Source organism: Lagenorhynchus albirostris, chromosome 2 (genome assembly GCF_949774975.1).
Source record: "Lagenorhynchus albirostris chromosome 2, mLagAlb1.1, whole genome shotgun sequence".
NCBI lineage: Eukaryota > Metazoa > Chordata > Mammalia > Artiodactyla > Delphinidae > Lagenorhynchus > Lagenorhynchus albirostris.
The window spans coordinates 153,449,255-153,470,972 of NC_083096.1; the positions used below are offsets into that span (position 1 = coordinate 153,449,255).

At 52.6% G+C, this 21,718-nt stretch overlaps 1 protein-coding gene across 2 annotated transcripts in view; it reads left to right on the top strand.

The window, feature by feature from the left end:
* The first annotated feature begins 1,901 nt into the window (after positions 1-1,901).
* Positions 1,902-21,718, top strand: part of RIMS3 (regulating synaptic membrane exocytosis 3) — a 39,665-nt gene continuing 19,848 nt past the window's right edge. Inside the window, exons 1-2 of one of the 2 annotated variants that reach the window (XM_060140395.1) lie at positions 1,902-2,144; positions 16,806-16,978. The gene's annotated coding sequence lies outside the window, so the exon portion shown is untranslated. The remainder of the gene's footprint in view (positions 2,145-16,805; positions 16,979-21,718) is intronic. The other variant, XM_060140396.1, reaches the window with a different exon arrangement.

A 21,718-nucleotide genomic window follows, 5' to 3' on the forward strand; every position in this document is an offset into this window, starting at 1 on the left:
TCACTGCCAGGCCTGGGTTCAAACACTGTTTGGGGAAGTAAGATCCCACAAGCCATGAGATGCAGCCAAAAAAAAAAAAAAAAAAATATATATATATATATATATATATACGTATATATGAATCAACCTCTACCCCTACCCCTAACCCCCTGACCAATCCTTCTGGAAGCTGTTATGGAGCTTTGGAACCCCTGAAATTATATGTGAAGTGTCGTCTGCACATTTCTCCAGAAGGAAAGTCCAAGTTTTCATCAGATGTGCAAGCGGAACCTGATTCCCAAGGCAGCCACTGGTTTACATGTCTCTGTGATGGGGTGCATGGGAGGAGCACAGAGCAATCTTGATTCCTCCCTTCTCTTCCAAATCTTCACAGGCTCTGCTCTCCTCATCCTTCACCTCCACCATTGTTCCAGCTACTTCCCTGCCCTCCATCTTGTCCCCCTTCCCCAAATCTAATCCTCCTTGCTGCTCCAGAGCAACCGTTCTATATCACAGGCCTTAGTTGTAGGCCTGATGTAGTTTTGATGATAACAGAAGTTTAGTTAATAAGTGAATAAAATTGTGAGTCCCAGCTCCACCACTGGCCAGCTGTTGGGACCCAGCTTCAGGCTCACCACATTGTTGGGTCACAGTTTACCCTTCTCACAGACCAGGTGAGAAGGGATGAGATAGGGTGAGATAGGGTGAGGGGTATGTAGAAGGTACAGCTAGTTATCCCCAGGAGGGTCGCTTTTATTAAATAATCTCAATTATTTTCCTTTTCCCCCACACCTTTCCACTCCCCATTCACATTTTAATCTATGCCCTCAGCAGGGAGACTACTTGTTTTGCTTGCCTTCAGCAAACAATTAGGAAGGCAAACAGTAATAGTATTGTCCCCTCTGTAAATGAGTGAATTAAGAACACTGGAGCCCCAAAGTGGAATTGACCAGCTGAGCAAGGTTAAGTACAGAAAGATGGGGGCAGGCATAACTCTGGGAGAGACTTTATACAGCATCCTCCTCAAGTCCCAGTGCTCAGGGAACCCACTTGGAAGCTCCATTTAGGCACATGCTAGGTCCTAGAGCAGGGCTTCTCAGCCTTGGCATTAGCAACATTTGGGGGTGTCCTGTGCATTGAGGGATGTCTAGCAGCACGCTTCATCTCTTCTCACTAGATGCCAGTAGCAACCCCCAGTTGTGAAAACCTAAGATGTCTCCAGACACTCTCAAATGTTGGGCCCGGGTGGGGGGCGGTGAATCACCCCAAGTTGGAAACCACTGTTCTAGGAGAAGAGGGGCGGTGAGGGGAGGGAGGTTAACATGGGTCTTAGGGCAAGACACTCTCTACTCCCGTACCCTCTGTCTGAAAGGAACACCGTAAAGTCTTTTTCTTCATAGCAGTCACTTGGGCAAGTCTTTTCTCCTCTCTGGGCTTCAGGTTTTCCATCTGTAAATGGATTTGATGTTTGTATGTCATTTCCCCCTTCTCTCACCATCTGACATTCCTGGATCTGGTCCAGGGTGTGACAGGGGTACCGCGGTGCCAGTGAGGTCCTGGGAGGTCCCCCAGAGCGAAGGAAGATGAGAAAGAACAGATAGATGTAGAGGTGGAGAGGGGGGCAAGCATGAGCAGGAGCGTTCTGGAGACCTGGAGAGGCTTCGGGCATCCTCTCCACCCCGCGCCTTCGAGGCCTTATTACCACCATAGGTCGCCCCCAACCAGGCAAACCCAGACTCTCCAGATTCCCTTAGGCCCCGCCCACCACCACAGGCCCTGCCCCACCGACCCCGCCCCTTCCAATGGCCCCTCCCCCGACCGAGACCCCGCCCCCATCAGACCCCGCCTCCTTCTTCGCCTCCCGCCAGCCGGGGCTTGGGCTTTGCACCCGGCGGTGGCTGAGAACCGTGGCGGCTGCGGAGCAGGCAGCGCAGGCGGGCGGAGCAGAGCTGCCCGGCCCGGTTGCGGGCGATGCCCCCGTGAGCCTCTCTCGCCGCCCCTCCCCGCCCCGCGCCCCTGCCCCTCGGAGGCCGCAGCGCGCCTGGGACCGGGCCGCGCCTTCCGCCGGGTCCGCGGGGCGGGGTCCCAGAGCACCTGCCCCGCCTTGCGGAGTCGCCTCGGCCAGCGGAGACCCCTCCGTGTCTGGACCCCGGCCCCACCTTCGGGTAAGTCAGTAGGCCTTGGTCGCCTGGGAGTGGACGTGGGGAGGGGGTTGCGGAGGTCTGGGGGACCACGGGGCGGGGGAGGGGTCTCTGGTCGTGAGGCGCCACGTAGGGATCTTAAGTGTGCAGGGTCTGGGGCGGCGGTTGCGGGGGCCCGGGGGCGGAGCACAGTGTGTGTGATGACTCTGGGGGGCTAAGGTATGAGAAGGGAACATGAGGTGTTTGGGGAAGCCCGGAAAATGGAGTAGAAGGCCCCAGAGTCTTGAGTTCTTTGCTGATGCTCAGAGCACCTGGGGCCCTGATCTTCAACAGCATTGTCTCCCATGGCATTTTTGGAAAGTGCTTAGAATCTCTCCTGGAAAGGGAGCTGGAAGGCAGCCTCCCTTTCTCTCTCCTGCCTGTGCCCTGGTTGAGAAGCTGGCCACTCTTTCCTCCCAGTGAGGCACCATTGTGGTGCCCAGAGGACCCCTACCCCCCACCCTATGAAAGAAAAGGGGTGATGCCCATTCCAGCCCTAGGGTGGGGAGAGGGGGCTTCTGGGAAGCTGGGAAAGGTAGTTGGTCAATCAACGGTGGGAAATCCAGGGTTCAGGGAGGTTTGGCAAGACCCTTGGGGGGCAACTTGGGCACCCTCTCATGCAAGGGGAGGGTGTTTTCACCTGCTGGCCCCCAGGCTGCCTGGACCCATGTCCACATCACCTTTTCTGGATAACCCATCCCTGAGGAGTGGGTTTCTTCCCAGTACCCTGGAAGGCCAGGGAAGGCCCATAGCTCTTGTGGTCCTGGATGGGGTGGGCAATGCCATACCAAGGCCAGAGAACAGAGGCACTGGCTGCACTGCCACCTGGGGGCTGTTTGGATGTGGCCCTTCGTGGGTGGGGAGCCTGGGTGAATATATCAGTGTCTAGCCCCAGCCCCAGGGGTGTTGTCCGGATGTAGAGAAGAAGGCTGCTGCCTCTTTTGTCCTGTCTTCTGCCTGTGATGACTTCTTCTGTCTGGGCTCCTTGAGTTTGGGGCCTGAAGTGGTGAGGAGAGGGCCTTTTTGGGCTAGGCCTGGTCACCAAGGGGTTAACTAGCCAGCCCCACAGTTTCTGCCAGCCACCAATTAGTCTGTAATCAGACAGCTGCCAACTGTCCCTAGGGGCATGTGGGCAGACTAATGGGGCATTCTCTGGTGGAGGTGAGGGGGTGGGGGAAGGGGTCTGTGAAACCTGTGCTCAATCCAAGCTTCGTGCCCTTCAGAGCTTGTTTAGGGCCCACAGACCCCTTCTCCGCCCTCTGTGCCAGCTGCTTGGCTTAGGGACCTCCAGCCATGGGGTTCGATACCCACCCAACCTTCTGCAGGTATGAAGTGCAGAGTCAGGCAAACTTGGCTTCAAACCCAGGCTCTGCCACTTTCTGGCGATGCACTATTGAGGAAATCGCTTCCCCTTTCTGAGCCTCCTTCGTGAAACAGACCCACCTTCTAGGTCAGCTGAGAGGAGTAAATGAAATGGTGGGTTTGAGCTGCTTAGCACAGAGGCTGGCACTCAGGAGACCTCAGTAGGTAACTGCTGAACTCCTGAGCACCCCCTGTGCCAAGGACCTGACGGATGGGCAGGCAGGAGCCAGGGGCTGAGCATCCAGCAGGGACCAAGGTCCCATCCCTCGGGGCATGCGGTCTCAGCGGGCCAGGCCTGAACTCTTCTCTCTCCCTCCCTCCTTGCTCACAGACACATCTGGTCTCTGCACATAATTGGGTTTTACTCTGCTGAGCCCAGGGCTGAGCTGCTACTTTCTGGGCTCACCCTGTTCCTAACCAGGTGATAAGCTCTGTGGGGTCTGTCAGGGGTCTGGGTGATGTCTGCAGCTGCAGCAGCAGCTGGCCCTTTAAGGAGGGAAGAAAACAATTATCCAGCCTGGGCATTGCATCAGCTGGAGCCTGGAGGGTCCCTGGGGAGGAGGGGGCAGGCTGCTGGTTGATTTCATTAGTGCCATGTGAGAACTCTCACCCAGGTCTGCCCCACTCCCAGGCTGCCGCCTTCTCCCCAGGGCGGCAGCCCAGCCCCATTGCCTCCCCTACCCCACCCCGGGGGCATCACCTTGGAGGACTCTGTGCACGCCCATGACACGTAGAGGGGGCTGTAGGGAAGTGTTTGTCACACTGGCCTTCTGCTGACTTGGGGTTGCAGGATATGCCTCCTGTAATGGCATTTTGCTGACCATGGGGGTGTCTCCACCACTCGTATTTGTCTGACCTGGGAACTGTTTCTCCCCCACTGGCATTTTGTTGACCCTGGGGAGGGATGACTTCTACGTTGGCCTCTTACTGACGGTGGAGCTGTTTCCTGCACTGGTGTTTTGCTGACCCAACAAAGGAGCTGTGCTGCCTGGGCTGTGTGTGAACGGAGGCCACGGGTTAGAAACAGTTGTTCTCTGGTTGGAGGTGAGCTGCCTGGGAACAGTGAGTCACAGCGGCAGAGAGGGCTCCAGGTTCTTGGGCACCAGAGAGACCTGGGTTCAAGTCCCGCATCCTCCACCTCCACACTCTGTTACACTTCAGGTCTCAGACACCTCTGGAAAAATAGGAGTAATTTACACCCATACTGCCCCACCCCCATCTGGAAGGTGCTTGGCAGATTAAATGTCATAACTGGATGTACAGCACCCAGCCCAGGACTGGCAGGTGGAGGGTGCAGGCTGCGTGATGATTCTCTTCCCTTTGCAAGTTTGGGCTCCTCACACCTTGAGTTCAAGATGCCTGGACAAGAAAAGGAGGGTTGAGGAGGAGTGGAGAGAAGGGGAGAAAGAGTGCAAGGCCCTCCTGCCTCTGTTGCAGGATGATGTGCTCAGACACCTGATGTACTAAGCACTGTGTGTCAGGCAGCTCCTGCCTCCATGGAGCGGGCATTCTAGCTGGGAGACGGCCCAGAGCATGTGACATGTGTTGAAAGGAGAGATGCAGCGACGGTAGCGTGACAAGGCGTTGAGGAGGCAGAGAAGGAGGGAACCGGGTGTGCTAAGGCCTTGGTGATGGCGGGAACAGGACTGGTATGGTGGCGAGGGCAGGAGTCGGGGAGAGAGGGAAGAGAGGGGGCAGGAGTCAGCACAGCCAGGCCAGATCTCCTGGTCTATCTAGCAGGATACTTTCAACTTGGGAATTATCCTGAAGCCGATGGCAGCCTCTGAAGGATTTGAAGCAGAAGCAGCAGGGGCTGATTTCCAGAGAGCGTGGGCTGGGGTCTGTGACCCTCAAGCAGATCCTTCTCAGGAGTGACCCTTTGCCCTCTCGTCCCCCCTTCCCTGTGCCCAGGGAGCAGGTTGTTTATGTGACTCACCCCAGGAGGGAGGAGGCCAGTCCCAGTCCCTCCAGCTCCCTCTCTCTGGGTCTCGTTGATGAAATTTATCTCTTGGGCCCAGGTTCTCCCAACCTCTCTGGGGAGCCAGAGGACAAGAGGCAGGGCTTTGGCACCAGCCAGGCCTATATTCACATCCCAGCTCTGCGGTTCTGAGGTGGGTAACCTCTGGCAAGGCACACCTGTCTCTGAACTTCAGTATCCTCAACTATAAAAGGGGGTTGATGTTATCTGTCCATGGGAAGGATAAAATGAAATTCCAGATAGAAATCACAAAACCCTATTGCAATGTCAGTTGGTATTTTAACTCTCTTGCCGGGGGGTTGACACCAACTTTGGGCCAGGCCCAGGCCTAGGGCTGACTGGGGGTGGAGTCAGGGCGAGATTCACCAGTCTGTGGTTGCACAGGGCAACCTGTGCTCAGAAGGACCCCACGCTTAATGTTTGACTGTCACCATCTTGAAATTCTTAATAATTTTGAACAAGGGATACTGCTTTTTCATTTAGCCCTGGGCCCTGCATATTATATGGCCCCACAAATTGGGTTGGAATAGGAAGAGGCAGGGAGCGACACAGACCTGCACATAGTCCCCAGATGGAGGAGGGGTAAGACGGAGGGCATGACTAACTGTCCCAAGGTGGGTGGGATGTTAATAATAGTAACATTTATTTAGTGCTTACTGTGTGCTAGGTTCTCTGCTAAGCACTTGACATATTCATCTTCAAACAGCCTTATGAGGTAGGTATGATTATTATTTCCTATTATTCATCTATATTATCGTATAGATGAAGAAAGTGAGATTCAGGTTCTCGGCCAAAGTCACACAGCCATCAAGTGCATCAAACCCAGGTTGTCAGATGGGAGAGCACGTGCCTGGACGAGGCATGTCCAGTCCTGGACATACCTTGACTTCGCTAGTATGAGGCACCTCCTAAGCTGGGTGGGTCTGAAGGATAACTTGGAGTTTGCCAAGGAGGAAAGAGGTGTGTGGGGAAGGGAGGGCTGTCTCATCCCGGAAGTTCCTGTGCACAGGAGTGATACTCGGCCAGGAGAGGTGGAGCCAAAGCCAGATGCTTCCCAGGGCTGAGAGAGGAAGCCTTTGGATTTCACGGTTCTGATATTCCAAGCTCAGAGCTTCCGGTCACTCTGTGCCCAGGTCCTGCTGCAACCATGATTCCTCAGAGCTGCCCTGTATCGCCCACTCTTCCCCCACTCCCAGGTAATCTCATTTACCTGACTTTAATGCCCTCTTCTGGGCTCAAGACCTGCAAATCTAACTACTTCTTGGACCACATTTAGATGTCTCATGATCAGTCTCAGGTCCAAACTCAGGTCCCAGCTCTGTCTGCTGGCACCTGCTCTGCCTCGTGTCCCTAGCTCATCTCTGCCACCACCATCCACCCACTTGCTCAAGCTGGAAAGCTGGAAGTCCTCCTGGACACCTCCCTCTCCTTCACCCCCACATTCCACAGCCAGTCCTCAGCGAGTCCTGCTGGCTCTCCTGAATCTCTCTCCCCAGTCCGTCATCTCTCTCCTTGCCCACTGCCCCACTCCGGACCAGCATCAGCTCTCACCTGGACCACTGTGACAGCCTCCTAACTGGTCTCCTTACATTTCTGGTTTTGCCCGGCTTCATTTCAGGTTTCATACTGTAGTCAGAGTGATCTTCTAAAGATAAACGTTTGATTGTGTCATTTCCTTGCTTAAGACCCTTCCAAGATTTCTTGGAATAAAAGCCAGACTGACGTAGCCTGCAAGGCCCTGTGGGATCTGGTCCTTGCCTACCTTTTTGGATCGTCTGTACCAATTGCCCTCTCCCTGAGCTGCAGGACTTTCATACATGTTGTTCCCTTATCCTGGAATGCCCTTCCCCTGCTTATCTATCTCCTTCAGATAGATACCAGCTTGAACATCATTTCTGCAGAGAAGCCTAAACTGGAAACCAAACATCAGCCCCTTCCGTAGGACCTTGTGTTCTTTACGACACTCATCACACTTGACTGGCTTTTCCTCATCTCTCTTTCTTGCTAGACTGTGGACTCTGTGGGGTCAGGAATCCAGTTTTGCCTGGCCCCAGCACGTAGTAGGTAAACAACGAATTGTTCTGTGGATGAAAGGATTAGATGAATCATTGCTGCAGCATCCTAACTAGCCTCCCTGCCTCCAGGCCTGCCTTTTCCAGTCCTTTCTCTGTATAGCCCCAGAGTTCTAAAACACAGAACTGACCCTGCTACTTAAAATACTTCAATAGCTCCCCGTTGAGGGCAAGAAGGGCCTCAGCTTCTTAGCATGGAATTCAAAGCACGTTATGATCTGCACCCGAGAGCCCCTCCAGCCTCATCTCCCCTGCTTACCCCCTCCCCACACTTTGAACTCCTGTTCTTCTAACACATCAGGCTGTTGTTTTGTGCCTCTGTGCCTCTGCCCTCGTGGTTCCCTCTGCCTATAATGCCTCCGCACCCCTGCTTCGTCTCCCTGGAGAACATCCTTCATTCTTCAAAACCAGCTCAGCTGCCACCTTTGCTGGGAAGCCTCTGAGGAGCCCTCCCGGCCCTCCCTGGGCAGAGTTGGCGCCCCCCGCCACCTCAGCCACATCCACACAGAGTCTACATCTTTTCCTCCTTGTGTCCCATGAAACTGAGCTCTTCCGGTGCAGGCACAGAGATTGTTCATCTTTGTGCCTCCAGCTCCCAGCTTCTCCCCTGTCCTTAGTTAGGTCTTTGCTTGTATACAGAAACCCACTCAAGCCAGCCTCAGTAATAAAGAAGTGTTTATTACGAGAACACAGGGGGTTTGGGGGAACTGAGGAGTAGGAAAATCGTTAGCCTCTGGAAGGTGAGACCTGTAGGCCAGGAGAAATTGAAGCAGCTGCTCTCTGTACCTTGTTGGCTGCCTTCACCTTTCTGTCTCCACACACTGGGTTTTCTCAGCTTCTCCAGATAATGGACCACTTATAGTTCCTGTATTTCATCCCTCAGTTCCAACTACATTCAGAGATAGAACCCAGGGTTTGGCAGATCCAAGTCCAAACTCCCAGGAGAGGATCTGATTGGCTCTGAGAGGGTCAGGTACCCACCCTGGTCCAATCAACTGCAGCCTGCAGGGAAGGAAAACAAAGTCAGACATGCAGACGTGGCTCTTGTTTGTTTGTAATCTGGGCAAGTATTATACTTCAAAAGACATCTGCTATAATTCTTACAGTGCCAGGTGGGCCTGGTCCCAGCCTTCCATCTGGACGGCACCTGGTGAAAACAGACCTGCATCGTGACTTCAAGAGGAGTCTTTTCCGGGGGCAGTAGCACCCAGGGCAGGCTCCAAAGAGCCTGTCAAATGTCATTCAGAGGCCTGAGCAGAGAGTTAGGGAGATGAGACCCTGATTTGCTCACCTCTCTTTGGAGTGGGGGAGAGAGGGATGAGGAGGGCGTGAGCTGTCAGGACAGTTCTCTCTGCCAAAATCATATTCATCTCCTAAGACTCAGCTCATTTCCTTTTCTCAGTGAAGAACCATGCATGGTAGTTCCTGCTGTGAGACTCCTATTAGATGGTAGATGTAAGGACAATTTGTAAATAGAGAACTGAGCAATTTCTAAGGATTGTTATTATGGGAATGGAATGTGGCAACAGGGGGCCAGCTTGCCACCAGTGCCATCCAAGCTCCTACAGGAGGCAGGCAAGCCTAGAACTTCCTTCCCAGCGTGAGCATGGTCCCTTCAGTGAGACCTGAGATGACTTTCAGTGGCTCGTGCACATGCCACTGCATGGCATTGGCTCACATACTGAGAAAGTTGGTTCCCTTTCAACTCTATCAAGTCCAAGTTTGTCCCAGGAAGAAAGTTGTCAGTGCCATGCTGGTGTGTCTTTAACAACTTTCCAACACTTGCTGCCTTTCTTTTTTTTTTAATTTAAAAATTTTATTTATTTATTTATTTATCTATTTATTTATTCTATTTTTGGCTGTGTTGGGTCTTTGTTGCTGCACACGGGCTTTCTCTAGTTGCGGCGAGCGGGCGCTTCTCTGTTGCGGTGCGTGGGCTTCTCATTGCAGTGGCTCTTCTTGTTGTGGAGCACAGGCTCTAGGCACGTGAGCTTCAGTAGTTGCAGCCCGAGGGCTCAGTAGCTGTGGCTCATGGGCTCTAGGCGTATGGGCTTAGTTGTTCCGCGGCATGTGAGATCTTCTGGACCAGGGATCGAACCTGTGTCCCCTGCACTGGCAGGCGGATTCTTAACCACTGTCCCACCAGAGAAGTCCCTGCCCTTGCTTTTAAATAGAGATCTTGGGGAATTCCCTGGTGGTCCAGTGGTTAGGACTCGGCATTTTCAATGCCAGGGCCTGGGTTTGATCCCTGGTCGGGGAACTAAGATCCCGCAAGCTGTGCGGTGTAGCCAAAAAAAAAAAAAAAAAAAAAAAAACCGGAAAACCACAGAGATTGTGACTGGCAGCTCTGTGTAGCTAAACTTTAATAATATAGCTTTGTTTTCACTGTACTTATTTTACTGTCATTTTCCATTTATTAAAATTGGTATTGGCTTTCCATTTATAGTAGTAACACAAAATTTCTCTTTAAAATAAATGCATTTAACTTAAAAGTGCCAATTTTAAGAAAATAATTGATGGACCTTACAGGCCTATGGAGATTTGGCGTAAACCACTGAGGGACACACAATGTTATGTGGATAATGCAAAACTGGGACGTTGTACAGGGACGTCAGGGATGTGGACCTAGATAATCTTTAAGATCCCCTCCGCCTCCCTGGAGAATTTGGGGGTCTCTTATGCTGTGCCAGCCTACTCCGTTCTCCTCACCTTGTGCCCTGGCTTGGGTTGCTTTCAGAGACTCATGCTGTGATTGTCCCGTAGATAGGAGAACATGGGCTGCTTGCTTGAGAGGGGAGCTTTTGGAGTTGGGGTGTCTGGATGGGGGTAGGATGCCTCTCACCTCTGAGGCAGGACTTGGGCACTCCTGGGTGGGGGCTTTGCGGCGGGGGCGGGGGGCAGGAGCTGCAGACTCCACAGTCCTCCAGGTACCCATGCACAACATGGGCCTTAGGGCCTCCCAGAGGGCAGGAGTCCCAGGGAGTGCAGAGGCTATGGGGGCCATGGGTGAGGGTGAGGCTGTCCCCAGGGCTTGGGGCCCAGGGACGGCAAAGCCAGGAGGCTTTGGGGTCTCAGAGGTCCTGTTCTCCTTGCTCTCCCCTTTCCCACCTCTTTGTGCCGCTCACTACCTGCCCCTGGAGATGGGGCAGCAGCCCCAGGGGGCCTCAGAGGACACAGAGGATTTATCCACAGGGCCCAAGACCAGGGCCAGGTGGGCAGGAGGAAAGTCCTGCCTGCCCCTCCCCACTCCCATGTCCACAGCGGGAGGGCAGGCCTTGGCTCCACGAGGGGTGGGGGGCCTGGGTAGTGTGGGGCGTGTGCTTGTGTATCCATGGTGAACGTCTGAGGGTCTCTGTGGAGGCATATTGTGTGTGTGTGTGTGCACGTGTGTAAGAGAGAGAGTTTGTACGTATGTGCGTGTCCGTGGTGAAAGGACCTCTGAGTGATATGTCTGAGGGTCTTCGTGGGGAGGCTCTGTGCGTTGTGAGTTTGGGCATGTGTGGCAGGGTGTCTTGTGTGTGATGTGCATGTGGGTCTGTGGTGAATGCGTCTCTGTGTAATGTGTGTCTGTGAGGCATCTGGTGTGTGTATGTGTGTGTGTTGTGCGTCTTGGTGGCTTGCACGCTGGGTGTGGTGTGTGCCTGTTGTTTTGTTTGTGTCGTCGTCTTTGTAGAGCGTGTCTGGCTCTGTGGTGTGTCCGAGTGGCAGTGTGCAAGTGTGTGGCGTGCACCTGGGGCTTTGTGCTCCAGAGAGGGTGCGGGGGCCAGGGGCGTGCCTGGGAAGGCAGAGTGCGTTGAGGGCAGTGTCTGTCTGGGCTGGGGCCGAGGGTATGCTGGCTTCCCGGGAGTGTCCCCAGGGTGGGCGGCGGGCGAGGGCGGCGCCTTCCTGCTCAGCGCGGGGTCTGGTAACCGGAGCCCCTTCCCCCATGAAATATTGATCCCGCCTAGCGGCGGCCCTGGCCAAATAAGGCCAGACCCGCAGGGAGCAGGGAGAGCGGGGTGGGGGTGGGGGGGCGGCCGCTGTCCGTGGTGCTGCCGCTTTCCCCTCGGCGGGGGCGTTGGCGCTCAGGCTGGGGCGGGACTGGGAGGGGGTGAGATTTCCCCATCCACCAACACCCTCAGCGGGGCCCCTCCCTCTGAGGATGAGCTAGCCTGTCCCTCTCACCTATCTGTCAGTTCTACCACCCTTTCTAGGAAGGGGAAACAGGGACCAAGTGAGTATTTGGCGGGGGAGGGGATCCAGTATCCCTCAGGGCTAGGGTTTGCCTGGGACAGTCCTAACTTACACTTGTGGTTCTGGTGTGATTGTTAGTAGTGTCTCTGTTCACTCTTTGAAAGAGTCCTAATTGCATGATAAATTATGTGCTCCCCAGCAATGAGGCTTTGCCCCAAAGACTTCTTCCCCTGCTTCTCTGCTCTGCCCCTGGGGGTTCTGTAGTCAGTGGGTGTGCAAAGTGCAGTGTGTGTGTTTGTGAGTGGGGATACTGTCTTTCCTGTGCTTGGGCTGAGCTGGAATAAGGGCTTGGGAGCCCCAGGCCCCTTGGGATCCTGCTGCAACCCAGACCCTCCCCAAGGAATCCAGCTCCCTTCTCTACCAGTCCAAATTCTGCTTTCCATTCAGGCTGTGCTTTTGTTCAGGCCTGGGCTTCCTTTGCCCTCCTACGTCCTGGGCTGGGCAGGCCTCTCCTTGGTCTCGATGTCAGGGTGCGTAGGGCCTCCCGGTTGGCCATCTGTGTATTCACGACATCTTCTCTGAGTTCTCCTACTTTGACTTGCTGATTCTCCCTCCTTCGGTGGATTCCATTTTCCTCCTAGCCCTAACTGTAGGTATTACCTCTCACCCTTTCCTCACTCTGTACCCTCCTCCGGGCATTCTCCTTCCTTTCCACACCTCACTTTTCCCTTTTGGGAACACACCCAAATCCTGCCCACTCACACTGCTCTCCTGAACTCCAGGGAATCTGCTTACCTGTCCAACATCTCCATATGGGAGTTGCAAAATTATCTCATCATATCTAAAATAGGGACTCATGTTTCCCTCAAGCCAACTTTTCCCTTCAGGACCTCACGCTGTGGGGATGGCTCCTGCTCACCCTTCCTGTAAATCATGTTGGATTCTGGTTTCTGCCCTTCCCCTAACCTTGTCCCATCGCTAACTCCAGGCAATCCCCCAAGCCCTCCCACGACTCTTGCACCCCTTTCCTCTTTCCACCGGCACTGTCTGAAGCAGGGCCGCCCTTCTTACCTGCCTCCTGACTGCTCTTCCTGCTGTCGGGCTTTGTTCTGATCCTGCACTGTGTTGGATTGATCTCTGTAAAATGTTACATCTAAACCATGTCAGATTTCACTCCCTTCAGGATTAAAGCCAAACTTCTTAGCCCTACATTCAGAGCCCTTCTTTGGCTGTTCCCAGCCTATGTTCCCAGCCCTCTCTTCCACAGCTGCACATACGTCCTGCTCCAACTGCACTGCTCTGTTCACCAGCCTCTGAACATACCATTCTTTCTCTGGACCTTCCCAGCTAGTTTCCACCTCTTTCCTGCCACCTGTACCTCTCTAAATCCCACCCACCTTTCAAGGTGCTCTGCAGAGAATTTCTCCGTGATGCCTGCCCTGGTCTCCCCATCCTGAAGTGTTCACTCTTTCTGCAGAACAGCCAGGGTGTTTTATCTTTACCTCTCAGTGCTTTGGGTGGTCCTCCGACCAGCAGCGTGGGTATCACCTGGGAGCTTGTTTGAAATGCAGACACTCAGGCTCCACCTTCCTGTGACCCATGGAATGAGAATCTGCACGTCAGTAAGATCCCCAGGTGATTTGTGTGCACATTGAAGTCTGAGAAGCACCGGCTGGTGCCTCCACTGAGGGCGGCATCTTGCTTCTGTTCGGGAGTGCCTTCAGCCCCAGGGTGTTCTCTAGTGGCATTCTCAAGTGCCAAGTCTAGCAGCCCCTGTCAGGCAACAGCTGCCACATCTGGCCACAAGTTATGAGAGGGGCTGGGTGATGGAGATGGTCAGGAAGCATGTGCACTCTTCCTGGATGCTTCCACCTGGAATCTATGCCCCACAAGGCTCTGGAGCTCAAGCTCTGTAAATCCACTAGAATGACAGGAGGAGGAATCAGTTAATCAATAAAAAGACAGTTATCAAGCAGAGAGCAGAACTTTTCCCTCTTCACAACTACACATTGGTGGAAATGTCTGTTATTTTAATGTATTCCAAATAAGGTCACATCCTGAGGTACCAAGGGTTAGGACTTCAACGTATCTTTTTTTTGCAGGGGGGCGGTGCACAGTTCAACGCACAACAGGCAAGGATGGTATAGGGTCTGGGGGAGCATGACAGGGGGACTAACGTTGTCTGCAAAGACTCTCCTAGGACATGCCATCCAGCCTGGAACTGAGCGCTGAGTAGGGATTAGCCCCCAAAGGTGGTGCGACACATACCAGGTCCGCAGGACACGAGGGTGGGGATGGACTGGAGAAGAGCTTTCCAGGCTAGCAGGAGACAAAGTGGCACTTTTGGGGAATGAAAAAAATGCAAGTGTGGCTGGGATACGGAGGAGGGGCAGGAGTGCGAGATGAGCTGGGTCACTTCACTTGTGGGCCTTGTGAGGGGTTTTTACTTTCTCCTGAAGGACGGGGAGCTACGGGAGGCCGTCCCACAGGAGGGATTCATTCTGCCTTGTGAGCCATCTCCTCACAAGACTGAGCTGTCTGAAGGCCGAGTCGTTCCTCTGTGAACCCAGTTCTGAGGGAAGACTTGCGGCCATGTCCTCAGGAGCCCCCTGGCTGAGAGAAGACACACGGCAGCCCCGTCTGAGGAAGGAAGGCCTGGCCATGGCCCAGCAGCCCTTAGTCCAAGTGGGGAAGACAAACCTTGCCCTCAGGAGCCTTGTTCTGAACAGGAGACGGGGCTCACCCAGCTCTGGGTCTGCCTCACCCTTGGGTGTCCCGAGTCCTTGGAGTCTGGAGGACACAGGTTGGGCCCAACCACCCAAGCCCCTGCCCTGCTGTGAGGACTATGTCTGAGAACATGTCCAGGGCAAGTGCGTGACCCCTATGGGCCCCTGAGGCCAGAGGCCCTGAGGCTGGGGGAGACCTGAGCACCCTGCTCTCCTCAGGAGATGTCTGGTTCTTGCCTTTGTATCGGGACCCAGTCTATCTGCTCAACCCATCCCTACCACACACTCAGAGGGAGTGTGTGTGATGGGAGAGGCCCCCACTGCCCAAAGCTGCCTGTCCCTTCTTGCCTGGGCTGAGTGGGCCAGGCTGGGTGGAGGAGAAGTGGGTCAGCTCAGTAGCCATGGCGACCGCAGCTGCTCCCAGCCAGCCTTCTCATCTCCTCGCCACCGACCTCACGATGACATCCTTTGTTCGGCCTGTGGGGATGGGGGCCAGAGGGGTGAGATCGGGGGCCAGAGTAGGTATGAGTGTGTGTGTGTGTGTGTGTGTGTGTGTGCAAGCTCACACAAGCGCCTGCTCAGAGCTGGTGTGCATGTCTGGCCAAGGGACCCCACAGATCCAAGTAAGACACTTCCTGCTTTCCTGCCCACTGAAGGGATGGGGCTCTTCATGCCTCTGAGCTGGGCAGGGGCTGGGGGCCAGGGGGAGGGTGTGTGTGTGTGTGTGTGTGTGTGTGTGTGTGTGTGTCTGCCTGCCTGTGGCTGTCAGTGTGGCTACTTCTGTGTGCTTTTGTGTGGATGAGTATCTTAGGGGTGTGTGTGCATGTCTGTGTACACATGTGATTGTGTCTTTAAGTGTGTATCATTTGTGTGGGTCTGCATGGTGTGTAATCACACACTTGAAATTCTGTGCCCTGTGCCTCTCCCGGTTATGTGTAGTGTGTGTGCGAGCCTGGTTTGGAGAAGATAAAAGTCACATAACCAGGAGAGGAGCTGGCAGAGTGCTCCCTACTCAGGCGGGGTGTGCTCCCTGGGTCCAGCTTACCCTCCCCCACCATGCACCAGCTCTGTCACCCACCTGTCTCTCCCTGAGGGGGAGAGTGAAGGCTAGAAACAAGGGATACCCCCACCTTCTGTAGATGCAGGTAAAAGAAAACCAGTATTACCTCATGAGCTGGTTCTCAGTTGGTGAGGCAGCACTGTGTTAAGAGGGATTCTGAGGTTAAGTCTGGCCTCTGACATGGGCACAGATTGGCATGAACAACGTGGTGGGCAGCCCTAGTGCTAGATAAGGGTTGGGGCAGGGGTCTCCAATGCCAGATGCAGCATCTGCTGAGGGACCAGGAGCTGAGATGCTGGCAGGGAAAAGCACAGCTTCACATGTCAGCTCCCACCTCAACTGAGAGGTGCAGGAACCCAGATCCCACACTTATCCTGCACCCAGGGCTGGAGTGGGAGGTGATCCTATTCATCTCCGAGCCTTCCCAGGAAGTGGTTGCACCTGGTTGCAATGCAGACTCATAAGCACCAACACCTGTGAAGTCCTTTACCATTTACAAAGGCACATTATAAATGGTAATAGTATAATTGCCCAGCTGAGCATTTAGCATGTACCAATCCTTATTTTTGTAATATTTCATCTAAGAATCCTAGGGTGGGCATTATTATCCCAACTTGAAAGATGAGGAGCTATAGGCTCGGGGGGTTGTTAAGGACATTGCCCTGGGTTATATGGCTTGTAAGTGACAGGTCTAGGTTTTGAACTAAGTCTGTCTGCCTCCAAAGCCTGTGCTTTTAATTACTGTGCTTTCCTGCTCCTCATTAACCCATCTGACCCCCAGTCCAGCCCGGAGAGTCAGGCTGGGTCCAGATGGCCAGTAGACTCATTTTATAGAAGAGGAGATGAGGGTTCAGAGAAGCTGAATGACCTGCTCAGGGTCACACACTGTGGGTGGAGCCGGGAGTTGGCCCCCTGATACACCCCCAATACACACACTCCTGACTGATGGTCGTGTCACATTGTGTCTGGGGAGGGACACAGACCCCATCGGTCAGGGAGAGGACAGAGGAAGAATAGGGTCTGAGCTCCTTAGCAGTTGGACCTGGATGAGTCCCTTGGCCTTAGCACCAGCAATTTAACATTAAAGTCCCTAAGGCAGATTAGGGGACCCAGGAGTTTGGACAAGGAGGAAACAGCATCAGAGAGTTGGAATGATTTGCTGAAGGTCACACAACTATCTCCAAAGTCCGTATCTTTACTCCGCAAGCTACTAGAATCCCTGGAGGACACATGTCCTCTCTAGCCCTTCCTCTAAGCTCCCCTTTTTCCTTCCAGACTCTTATCACATCACCTCCTCCTGGAAGCTACCCTGATTGTCTTCACCTCCTTTCTTGAAATCTGGTGTCTCAGAAGTTAACAGAAGGCTTGTGTAAATGCCCTAGGTGTGTGCTGTTGGGAGGGGCACAGCCCCCTGTGATGGGAACACCACATTCAGATTCATCAGTTTGGTGAGTTTGGGTTGTCTTCAAGGTGAGAGGTGGGGAGGAAGCACCTGACAGGTGATGTAGGACCTGGGAGTTAGGAGTCTTGGTTTGTAGCTCTGGTTTTGTCAACAGCTTTCTGTGTGACCCTGGGTGTGTCTCTTTCCCATTCTCTCTTTTTTTTTTTTTAAGATGTTAAAATTATAATGTCATATCATGACAATAATCTTTTTTTCCCCATGATTAGCTTTCTGGTTTTTTTTTCACACACACACACTCTGTTTTATTTTTACAAGAGATAAATAAACTGACACCAAGCATTGTAAATGCATGACCACAACAAAAGCAACAATGACTGCAATTACCAAACACGAAACACACTCATACTATGTCGTAATATTGACATTCAGTCCAGTAATCCTCCACTGCAACAGCTCCTTTACTTTGCAGTGAAAATTGATTTGTATATTTTTTGCCTCTGAGTCCTTGTGGGATTTTTTTTTTATTCAAACAGAAAGTCACAAAAATTATAATCATCCTCATCAGTTCACTCAGTCCCATGTAATTAATTTTTTTTCATCTTGATCTTTTGTTAGCACTTTTATGAATTCATCAGTTTTTCCATTACTCTTTCCCATTCTGAGCCTTGATTTCCTCCTCTGCAAAATGAAAGGCGCAGGTTGGAATAGGGAGGCAAGGCAGTTTGACCTTATGAGCTGGTTCTCATCAGTTGGTGATGCAGCACTGTGTTAAGAGGGATTCTAAGGTTAAATCTGGCCCTGATGAGAAAGAGAGAAGGATTAGTGATGTCTGCTGTGTGCAGAGGATAGGCGGGGGTGGTAAGAGCCTTAGGAATTTGCCATCCCTTACAGCCTAACAGTCCATCACTCTGTGACAGATTCCTTGGTCTTTTCTGTTGAAAGGGTGGGTAGCTAGTTTCATCTTGGGCTTTTGGATAGCCTTACTGATGCTCAAAAAAGGTTTATTAACTTGGTTAGACACACGGTCAAAAGGACCAAGGGGCCCAGGGTGGCCAGGCAGAGCCTGGAGTCCTGCCATTGTCAGGAGTCAGGAGAGGTTTTGGGAGCTTTTCGGGTACTGAGACCCCAGGGTAGAGGTCAAACGTTGAAGGCCAGAAAGAAAACGCTAGGCTCCTTCCTTGGGGAACTTGGAAGGTATCTGCTGGCATGGAGCTTGGCAGGAGTGGGGGGCAGTAGGAAGGGATCCCTGGAGGGGACGTCCAAGCTGTGGCCATAGATGCTGCTATAGCAATAGATGGGAGTCAGCAGGGAGAACTTCAGAGTAAGGTTTCTGTGACCCAGCAAGATCATGGGAGGGTTTCCTTCCATCAGGAGCCATGACCTGGATTGGGAAAGGGACAGTCCTGCTCAGAGGCAGGGAATTGTTGAAGTGACTTTTGTAGAAATTCATTCAGCAATCTTTTAGAACCACCAGGATGTGAAGTGCTGTGTTCTGTGTTCTGCCGGCCCCTCACCACTCTGCCACCATATCCACCTGCTGCCCCTTTCCCATCCCTGTGGTCTGATGGCTGGGGGCGCTGCTGTGAGTACGACTGCCTTCCTCACAGGGGCCGGGTGGTTGGCTCTGACTGGCTCTCTGTCTTGCCCGTTTTGAGCCAGGCTGGCTGCCAGAGAATCAACTAGAGCCCTAATTCTGAGCCTGCTGCTGCCATGCGTGTCAAAAGGACTCTAGAGAGCACGTCATCTGACCCCTTCAGTTTACACACAGATGAGGAACCCAGGCCCAGAGAAGGTCACACAAAGAATCTAATCTAAACAGTATACATTCTAATCCCACCTCCTGATTCTGAACTCTCCCAGACTGCCCTACCCTGGACTTGGGACCGGGGGGCAGGCCCTAAGGTCCTGGGTCCAGTGCTTTGGGTCAGTCTCAGCTCCTCCTGTCCCCTTGGGGGTAGCCCCTGCCTGCTGGACCCTCCTAAACATTCGTCAGCTCTCCAGGCCCCCTGGGTGATCCCCGGGTGGTTAAAGATGAGAATGTGGCTGCGGATGGTGCAGAGTCCTGGACGTCAAACCATCTGCTTGTCGGGTTCCATTCATTATTCATGAGGAAACATGAGCCCCTGGCTTGGCAAGGTCAAGAATTTTGTCCCTTACCCTCTTTCCTTCTCTTCCCCTGGGAGCAGTGTTCTTGAGCTTCCTGTCGGCAACACCAGGGAAGCAGTTGCTTCTCCAGCTGTGGTCTGAGTGGCATCTCTGCTGCCCCTCAGATGCTCACGCCAGCCGTGGGAACCTGGGGCCAGAGTGGGTTTTCTCATCACAGATAATTTGCTTACAATTTTCTCAAAGAACCTGGAGACCCGGGGCAAAGCCTGAACAGGAGCTCTGGGGTGAAGGAGTAGGGGCTGCTGAGCGTGTCTGTCTCTTCGTGGAAACAGGAGACCCGGAAACAGGAGTCCAGGCCTGGCCACTTCTTAGCTGAGTTGGATGGGCAAGGCCTTAACTTCTCTGAGACTGGGTTTTCTCATCTGTGACGTGGAGATAACTACACATGTAACAGAAATACTTTGAGGAGTAAATTAGGCTTTTGCTCTAGCTGGTTCAAAGTATCAGATAAGCCCTCTCCCACCGTCCACCAAAAGACCATGCGCATACCCAAAAAAACACACTAACTGGCACTAGAATTGGAAACTAAAGAGATCATCATAGGCCCAAGTCCAGGGGGACTTTCCATTAGCTGCAAGGTTGATGGGGGATGGATGGAGAAATACAATCCGAGACTCTGCATACATCACAGGGCCAGCGAGAACAGTCTAGACAGCCACAAAGAAGTCAAAACATGGCTTCAACTCATCCCTACCGTCAGCCCTCATTCACCAGGCCGGCGGGAGCCGTGCTGATCAGGAGCCCAGGTGGCCATTCTCGGCTGTCTGGGGACTGTCTTCCTCTTCAGCTGGAGTGGTGCCTTCCCTTCCCACCCCCATCTCCCCTCTCCTTTCTATGTCCTTTTGAAAAGTCGGATTCCTCAGGGTGATGGGGCCCTGAGCCCTGGGATGGGAGCTGCCCTGGGGAAAGCACTGGGGGCTACAGCAGAGCTGGGAAGGGCTGGGGGCGGAGCCTGCCTGCAGCTGTCTCTCCTGTACTCTGTCCGAGCCTAGGACTTTCAGCCAAGTTGTAGAGGGCGACAGCGGGAGATCCCACCTCTGCACTAAACAGAGCCACGGGCGCCTGCTGCCCTGCTCCCCGGAGTGACTTCCAGCGCCCTCTGTCCTCTTTCCTAGCACTCATCGGAACCGCCATTAAATATTTAATTGCATAACTAGTTATTCACTGTCTGTCTCTCCTGGACTGGAGGCTCCAGGAGCGCAGGACGAAGTTGGCCTGGCTCACTACTGTATCAATGGCACTCAGCAGAGGCCTTGGAATCTTAGGGGTTTAATTTTTTTTTAACATTTTTTCCTCAATTTTATACTCAGAGAAAAAATATTTTTCTTTTTTTTTTGGCCGCACCATGCAGCTTGCAGGATCTTAGTTCCCCAACCAGGGATCAAACCCGTGCCCCCTGCAGTGGAAGCACGGAGTCCTGGACCACCAGTAAATTCCCCCAAAAATATCTTTCTAAAGTATATTATTAAGTAAAATGATGACCTTTAGCATAAATATAATACTTAAAACTTGGGATCACTTGTGGTGATCATTTTGTAATGTATAGAACTATCAAATCACTATCTTGTGTACCTGGATCTAACATAGTGTTGTAGGTCAGTTATACTTCAATTTTTAAAAATGAATAGATAAAAATTTTTAAATTGCCTTGATTATTTTAGGACATCCACTTGCCAGTTTCTACAAGAAGGCCAGTTAGAATATTGACTGGGATTATGCTGAATCTATAGATTAATTTAGGAATAACTGACATTTTATTTTTGGAATAGCTTTTTTAATTGAAGTATACTTGATGTACAGTATTATATAGGTGTACAGTACAGTAATTCACAATTTTTTAAGGTAATATCCATTTATAGTTACTATAAAATATTGGCTATATTCCCTTTAGGTATTTGTTGAATGCAGCATTAGAGAGAAAATTTGTCTGCTTTGGAAAGGAATTTGGCAATATATTCCAAGAATCAGAAAAATGTTTATGCTCTCAGTATTAGGTAAGATGCTTTTGGATGTAACAGAGAACCCTGAGTCAAACTGGCTTAGGCAATGGAAAACACATTGTCTCACGTAGCAGGAAGGCCAGAGAAGGCAGGCTCCAGGTTGGCCTGAGGTCCTTTCTGTCTCTGTGCCGTGCCACCCTCAGCAGCACTGGCTTCATCCTAGGGTGGGCTCTCTCTCGGGAGAGAGGTCTTAAGGGAGGAAGGGAAAAGACAGACAGACAGAGGGAGAAGCACCCACCTCTCTTGTAAGCCTGGAATCCAATGCCCTTAAGTCAGATTGGGCCAACTTAGTCACATGCCCACCCTTGGACCAGTAAGAGTTACCAAGGTGAATGCCACTCACTGATTGTTTTAAACAAATCAAGATCTGCCTCTAAAACAAGGGATGAGGTGGACAAAACCAGAGCTCCGTCAGGAAGCAGGAAGTGAAAAGCTACCAGTGGCGTTCACACTCGCTAGCCCAGTCACCTCATTTCCAGGAGTTGATCCTAAGGAAAGAAGCAGATAAAAATCAGTGGACAGGGCTTCCCTGGTGGCGCAGTGGTTGAGGGTCCGCCTGCCGATGCAGGGGACGCGGGTTCGTGCCCCGGTCCGGGAAGATCCCACATGCCGCCGGAGTG